At 33.7% G+C, this 7,170-nt stretch overlaps 1 pseudogene; it reads right to left on the reverse strand.

Moving 5' to 3' along the window:
* Nucleotides 1-815: 815 nt before the first annotated feature.
* Nucleotides 816-6,544, reverse strand: LOC149176566 (transcription factor MYBS1 pseudogene; annotated as a pseudogene).
* Between the last annotated feature and the right edge of the window lie 626 nt (nucleotides 6,545-7,170).

Here is a 7,170-nt window from a genome sequence, read left to right on the forward strand (position 1 = left end):
AATGTTTGAATATGGATAGCTTTGATTACTAACTTAGATGATTAAAAAAAAATTGGTTGTGCCTGCGAGGGTAGTATACTACAATAGAGAAGATTTGGATGAAGCCTTTGTTGAGGAAAATGCAAATGACAACAGATTGAGAAGCAAGAATTTTGAGTTTCACATATTGAATGTTTCTCAAAAATCTTCTATAGTTGCTACAATGATTGTTTCTAAAAGCACCTGGATGGAATGTACAATGTCAGAAATGCATTGATATTGCTATCTATACGTATGTTGAATTCCCTCTATAAAGAGAGTATGTTGCATGTAGAGGGCATGTTTCATGAATAAACTACAATCCTTGATGATCTAGTGAAAGAAAAAGAGGTGCAAAAAGCATCCTAAATCATGTTGATGCTAAATAGAGAAACATTATTGAAATCTCCATCTTTGTGTATTATGTGCGAAATTGTAACAATTATCATATAATATTTCTAGATGTATCCACAACACCAGAGGCTTTCTCTTTTATGATTTTGATACAAGAAAGGAAATAATAAAATAATAGCAACTCAAGCTTTTTTTGATGTGTATCCCCATCAATATGATTATTTGCAAGGAAATTAACATCCTCCACTTTGGAAGTCTTAGTGGAGGAAGAAAATGATCTCTTTGATACAATAGAGGAAAACGTACATATTGAGAAATGATACACCAAATGATTAGCATTTAGAATTTGAATTGACATGCATGATTTCCCATTGATACTATCACAACAAACACACTATCAAATGAAGCTTTGTAGTCCAAAGCATTGAGCTCCTTCCCTCTAGTTATCTATGCATAGCTGGATGTGGCATAGGGTAAGAAATTGGAACAACATAAGGATCATGTACGAGATGAAGCATTATGGGAGTGCCAATAGTGGAAACCATAGGCCTGACAATGGGTTGACCAAAAATCTATCCATATACACTAGGAAGCCCTCGCTGAGAAGCATTATTAGCAGATTTCCCTGCAGATCCTAAAGATTTATTTCCTTGGCTAGTTATAGGTCCTTGTGGTGATGATACATCACTCCCATTCACACTAGGAATATCACTATTTCTATATCATCTTCTATCCCTCTTCATTGAATTCAACCGAATAAAATAATTTTGTCCATGACTAGACACTTGTGTGGGAGTTCGAGAATAAAAAAATTTCTTGAGATGCTCCTCGAGTCAACTTTGCCAATTTTTTCCAGACCAAGCAAGAACATCCCGCATTAGCAAAGATACATAAATTGTCATTTAAATAATCAAAGGTAGAGTATTTGATGTCCTACTTCTACTCGCACTTTCCTCCATCTTGAACAAAGTCGATTTCAATAAGTTCTCATATGTCAACATTTTTGAAACGTTTCTCACTAGTCCAATACCATCAGAGTCATCATTGAAAACACAAAATGGATTACAACATTTACAACTGTCTCACGACCCTGTACTATATGCCTTGCAAAAAGGGAACACATGGTTATGGTCCCAGTTTTAGGTGTGGCTAAGATACAATTTTTTGCACAGTTTCCTTTTACTTCTCATTCTCAATTTACTGAGATTGAAGACGTCAACTCTCAAGCATTCATTAAGCTCAATCACAGCCAACTCTCGAGCCCTTAATGTTCACTTTAAAAATGAAGATACATTAACTATTCAAGTAGATAAGGATATTTACCACTCACTATTATTAAATTTTCAAGGGAATTTTTAAGGTTGTTTACCACAATAGTCTATTCACCAATTCCTTTTCGTGTTGTACATTTTCAATTATAGTTACCAAGTTTTTTTCCAAGAGAATGCCAAATTATTAATTCATTTTTCGAGCCAGTTTTTGCCAAATCAAGTCACCATTCTTAAAAGTTCATATACACATACATGATCTATGATCCCATTTAATTTTCCTATAAAGTAAGATTTTTCTACTCTATTATGTAAGTAGATTTTCTATTCAATCAAATATAATGCAAAGAGTTATCTCAAATAACCCTTGTTTGCCAAAACCATGACTCTTTCCAAATATTTATATTTCCCAATTTAATATTTGAAAATACTCAAAGGAGATGAGAAATGATTATTTGACAAAGCACATGTTTGCATAAGCAGTCATTTAAGAGAATATCTAGGGTGTCTACCCCATGAAATCATTTGATCAACTCGAACTAATGTAAACAGGATCTTATGGTGCCTCAAACCTAATTTAAGAGCCTTTACTTGGGAAACGATTTTTTATTTTAATTATTAATTGTCAAAACCTAATTTAGGTTGTATAAAATTTGTTTATTGAATTTGTAGGACAACCCTCTAGAAATTAACTAGATAGGAGAAACAAAAGCATTATCCTTCTAAAATGTTTCAAAATAGTCACCATAAAGAATACCATTGCAAAAATAGAATTGTTCAATTCGATTTGTCTATTTTCATGTAGGAAATGAAATGAATTGAGATACTAATTTCATATCCACATCATGTCAATCAAAAATATTCTCATTAATAGCTCACCGCCACATCCTCATGTAGTCACTATTTGTAGGAAAAATTCAGAACTCGATTGGGTTATAATTTATAAATAATAAGTTCTCCTATACTCAACCCTCATTAGACCCTAAGGGCATAAAGCAAGAGTGGAAATAAAAGAAAAATTGTGAAAGAGTCCTAAGTGCATGTGAATATAAGGGTTCAATTTTAACATCATAAAAATAATGCTTTCATAAGCAAAGAAAAAAATAACATCAAAAAACCCAAACGAATATAAATATGTATTTCCTTCTCACAAAGATAAATTTAGAAAACCTGCGAGAGAATTTTTTTCCTTATAATAATAACAGGTCCACAAGAATAGAACCTAGAGGCAATTTATAGCTTAGATCAATAAACTAATAATAAAGAATCCCAGATAGATATACAATTTGAAGCTCTAAAAAGCCCAAAAAAACACAAACCCAAATCAATATATAGTTTTCAGAGTAATTTAATATATTGATATATTAGATAAAAAAAGGGAACAAATTGTCGAGCAGACTGAAGACAAATGAATAACACTCGTTCGTAAATTTTTTGTTGAAAATAAAATTATTGGAGAGGAAAGGCATCAAGGGCTTAAATTTTTATATGTGTTCTTCCTCAGTTCATGGAATTCCCTTGCAATGTTCTTGGTTGGATTTGAGTTTTTTTCTTACATGTATCCCCATCAAAATCATTCTTTGCAAGACAATTAACATCCTCCACTTTCGCAGTCTTAGTGGACGAATAAAATGATATCTTTCATACCACACAGGAAAATATGCATATTAAGCAATGGTACACCAACTGATCAACATTTATTAGATCAGTTGACATTTATCATTTCCTCTTGATACGATGACAACAAACATATTATCGAATGAATCTTTGCAGTCCAAAGCGATCAACTCCTCCTCCCTAATTATTTATGCATTGTTCGTTGTCGCCTAGGGTAAGAAACTGGAAGACACATGGAGCATTTCCAAGAGGAAGCATTATAGGAGTGATAGTAATGAAAACCATAGGCCCAAAAATGGGCTGATGAACAGTAGCTCCATATACACCAGGAAGCCTTCACTGACAAGTATGACTAGAAGATTGCCCCACATATCCTGAAGGTTGATTTCCTTCACCACTTATAGGTCTGTGTGGTGATTATACATCACTCCCATTCACACTAATAATATCATGAATATTATATCCTCTTATGTCCCTCTTCATTAAATTCAAAAGAATAAAATTCTTTTCTGCATGAGTAGCAACCTATGTGGGAGTTTGCGAAATAACAAAATTCCTTGAGATGCTCCTCGAGTCATCCTTGCCAAATTTTTCCACACCAAGCAAGAACATCCTACATCATCAAAGATACACACATTATCATTAAAATAAGCCAAGCTAGATTTTTTGAGGTCATGCTTTTTCCCAAACATTCCTCCATCTTGAACAAAGTCAATTTCAACAAGTTCTCATCTGTTAACATTTTTGAAACATTTCTCACTAGTCACATACCGTCGAAGACATTAATGAAAACACAAAATGGATTACAACATTGACAGCTATCTCATGACCTTATACTATATGCCTAGTAGTAGGGGAACATGGGACTATGATGCCAATTTTAGGTGTGGCTAGGATACATGGTTTTGCACAATTTCCTTTTACTTCTCATTCTCTATTTATTTATATTGATGACTTCAACTCTCAAGAATTCACTAAGCTCAATAATAACCAATTCTTTGGGAAATCAATGTTCACTTTGCAAATGGAGATACATGAAATATTCAAGTAGATAAGGATTATTTTCCACTGGCTATTATATTAAGCTTCAGGGGAAACTTTAAGGCTAGTGCAATAGTCTATTCACCAATTCTTCTCGTGATAACTAATTTATAACAATTTAACCCAAACAAAATCGCATTGTACAAGCTTATGGGGTTCGGGGAATGGCAAGAGGTGAGGATGAGTTTATGGTAACAGGCACACTTTCAAATGGAAGGACCATAGGTGGTGAAATAGAAAAGGTACATGGATGAATAACATAAAGCACAAGTAGCATATAAGGGACAATTACTTGGAAGGTTTGTTCCAAACTTGAGATTGAAAAGAGAAACTTCTCCTGATTTTATTCATTGTTTATGGAGAGTAAGAGATGATAATTTTCCTACTCGAGGTTACTAGGCCATCTCACAACTTGTTTGAGTATAGCTAGGAATGGTTTTATAGCACTCCTTGTATTGAGATTCTACAAGAAAATACAAACTAGAGTAAGAGAACGTCCCACTATATCCAAGGACTTTCTTCAAGGAATTGGCTACTATGGGACTTGCAAAGACTATTTGCTACTTCAAGCAATAAACATATAAATGATCCATAGGAATTGAAACTTTACACGATTTGTGAATATTTAAAGGTTTAAGCTCACAGTTATCACTAATGAGACTCACAGGTTGAACTCACCAGTTACTGATTCATTGGGAAACTATTTCGGCCCATTTCCACTACTGTTTTCCACAGATTTTCAATTGTAGTAGCCAATTTTTTTCCTAGAGAATGTCAAATTATTTACTCTTTTGCCTAGCCATATTTTAGCCAAGCCAAGTTACCATACTACAAAGTTCACAAAAAGATACCTAATATGTGATCCCATTTAATTTTCCTATAAAGTAAGATTTTGCTACACTATTACGTAAGTAGAATTTCTATTCAATCAAATATAATGCAGAGAGTTGTATGAAATAACCCTTGTTTTCCAAAACCATGATTCTGCGAAAATATTTCTATTACCAAGTTTAATATTCGAAAATACCCACAAGACATGAGAAATGACTAGACAAAGCACAATGTTTCCATAAGGAGTCATTTGAGGTAATATCTAGAGTGTCTCCCCCCTGGACTCATTTAATCAACTCTAGCTCATGTATGCAGGCTATTAAAGTGCCTCAAACCTACTTTAAGAGTGTTTACTTTGGCAACTAATTTTTATTTTAATTATCAGATGTCACAACCTAAGTCAGGTGGCCTTAAATTTGTTTATTGAATTTGTAGGACTGGGCCTCAAGAAATTAACTAGATAGGAGAAACAAAAGCATTATCCTTCTAAAAAGTTTCAAAATATTCACCATAAATACAACAATCACAAAAATCGAATGGTTTAATCTGATTTGTTTATTTTCATGTAGGAAATGGAATCAGTTAAGATACTAAGTTAATATCCACATCCTGCCAATAAAAAATATTCTCATTAATATCCCACTGTGAGAGCCTCGTGTAGTTACTATTTGCGGGGAAAATTTAAAACTCGATTGGGTTTTTATTTATAAAAAATAACTTCTTGTGTACTCAACCCTTAGAAGACCCTAAGGGCATAAACTGAGAGTGGCAGTCAAATAAATTGTGAAAGAGACCCAACTACAAGTGAATATAAGGGTTCAGTTTTAACATAATGAAAATAGTCTTTTCAGGAAAAAGGAAAACAATAATATCAATAAACCCAAACGAATATATATCTGTATTTGCTTTTAACAGAGATAAAGTTAGAAAACCTGCACCATAATGTTTTTCTTTATAATAATAATAATAGGCCCATAAGAATAGGACCTTGAGGCAATTTGTAGGTGAGATCAATAAACTAATGATAAAGAATCCTTGACAATTATAAACTTTAAATCTCTAAAAATCACAAAAAAAACACAAACCCAAATTAAGATAAGGTTGTCACAGTAATTTAATATATCGATATATTAGATAAAAACACGGGAAGAAACTGTTAAATGGATTGAAGCCAAGTGAATACCGTTGGTCTATATAGTTATTGCATAATTATAAGAGAAAAAAGGCATCCATGGCTTAAATTTTTACTCGTGTTGTTCCTAGGTCGATGGAATTCCCTTCCAACATTCCTTATCAGATTTGGAGATCCCCTTTCCCATTCCATTACTTTTAGATTCCAGATTCGCATAAAGAGAAGAATAGGTTTTCCCTTTCTTGGCGCTTCCATTATCAACAACTTTCTCTGCATTCACCATCAAGGACATCAAACAAGAACACATTTCTTGAAAGTCGGGGCTTGGAGCATCAAATGAGTTTCGACAAACCTCTTGCTCAATGACAATATGTTCCACTAGTGATAGACTATTTTCAATCTCAGGATACTCTTCAGTTGCAATCTAGCCAAGACCAACTCTAATATCTCCTCATGAAGACTCTTCCATACATATGGCACCATTGAAATATAATCTCTGTATTGATTTTCCGGTATAGATTTTCCAGTATCTTCAGTTCCAAAGGCACTCGTTGAGAGCATTCCAGTAACATCAACATCATATTTTGAGAGACCCAATCGCTCACTCTTGTTATTAGATCCATGCTTTCACCAAACCCTTGCTTCTCAATTCTGATGTTTTTCTTCCAAATGCTTGAATCCAACCATTTCATACACTCAGTTTCTTCAGTTGACATGCTTGCAGAGATACCAGATATTCTATCATTTCTAGATTATGCCTGTAAAACAAGAGGGCCAATCATATGTGCGGAAGGAAGCCTCGTCCGGAGTACATCAACTATAGGACCATCAAGATCATAAAATGTAGTAGGAACTACAAATTTGGCTTCAAGGCTGGTTTGCGCTCACTTTTGAGAAACTAAAACATGT

Source organism: Pinus tabuliformis, chromosome 4_1, assembly GCF_031772625.1.
Source record: "Pinus tabuliformis cultivar Carrire ecotype Pingquan chromosome 4_1, CPIR1, whole genome shotgun sequence".
Classification (NCBI taxonomy): domain Eukaryota; kingdom Viridiplantae; phylum Streptophyta; class Pinopsida; order Pinales; family Pinaceae; genus Pinus; species Pinus tabuliformis.